The 924-nt window shown below is 47.3% G+C and overlaps 1 non-coding gene across 1 annotated transcript; it reads right to left on the bottom strand.

The window, feature by feature from the left end:
* Positions 1-612: 612 nt before the first annotated feature.
* Positions 613-687, bottom strand: Trnat-ugu. The gene has a single exon. It is a non-coding gene; the product is annotated as a tRNA-Thr (tRNA).
* Between the last annotated feature and the right edge of the window lie 237 nt (positions 688-924).

Below are 924 nucleotides of genomic sequence, written 5' to 3'. Positions count from 1 at the left end.
AACATCGTATTACTATGCCCCTTTTAACATAGCCACCGGCATACTCTCAACAGAAGTTCCATCGTACAAATTTACTTTTTTTAAAGTAAAATTAAATTTAAAAATACAAAACAATTTGTAGTGGGTCCTACTGAAGTTGTTGTCCGCCCCCGGTAGCTGAGTGGTCAGCGCGACGGAAAGTCAATCCTATGAGCCCGGGTTCGATTCCCGGCTGCGTCGGAGATTTTCTCCGCTCAGGGACTAGGTGTTGTCCTCATCATCATCATTTTATCCGCATCGACGCGCAAGTTGCCGACGTGGCGTCAAATCGAATACTTGCACCCGACAAATGGTCCACCCGACGGGAGGCCCTAGTCACACGACATTATTGTTACTGAAGTTGTCCTGTATTCTGAAATTACTGGTTTTTGAAACGCTGTTCATAGACTTTTGTGGCGCATGTTTGGAAAAACGACAGTCGTGCACCAGGCTTTGTGTTAAATTATTTTATTTGCACTCCTAGCTTCGGACAGTGTCCATTCTCAAGTTCATCTATAGTGACATGATATTAAATCGATACTATAGCTGCAAACAGGCGCTGATATACATCACTGGGGACATGTTGAAAGTGCCTGCCCCGACCGGGACTCGAACCCGGGATCTCCTGCTTACATGGCAGACGCTCTATCCATCTGAGCCACCGAGAGCACAGAGGATGTGCGTCTACAGGGAGTTATCCCTTGCACGCTCGCCATGAGACCCACATTCCCAACATGTCCACACCACTACATTTGTAGTGTGCATCATGATGGGGAAACATCTATGAACGAATTCTAAGGAAAGGTCTTTCACAGTTCATATCGGTCGCGGCTTTCTACTTATAGTTCCCGCGAACGGGAAACGATCGTTCTCGTTCCCGCGACAGCACTTCGGCCGGTCTCGTTC

This window comes from Schistocerca piceifrons, chromosome 10 (assembly GCF_021461385.2).
Source record: "Schistocerca piceifrons isolate TAMUIC-IGC-003096 chromosome 10, iqSchPice1.1, whole genome shotgun sequence".
Taxonomy (NCBI): Eukaryota; Metazoa; Arthropoda; class Insecta; order Orthoptera; family Acrididae; genus Schistocerca; species Schistocerca piceifrons.
Note: the sequence above shows the minus strand (reverse complement) of the source record. Positions and strands in the feature narration are given on the sequence as shown.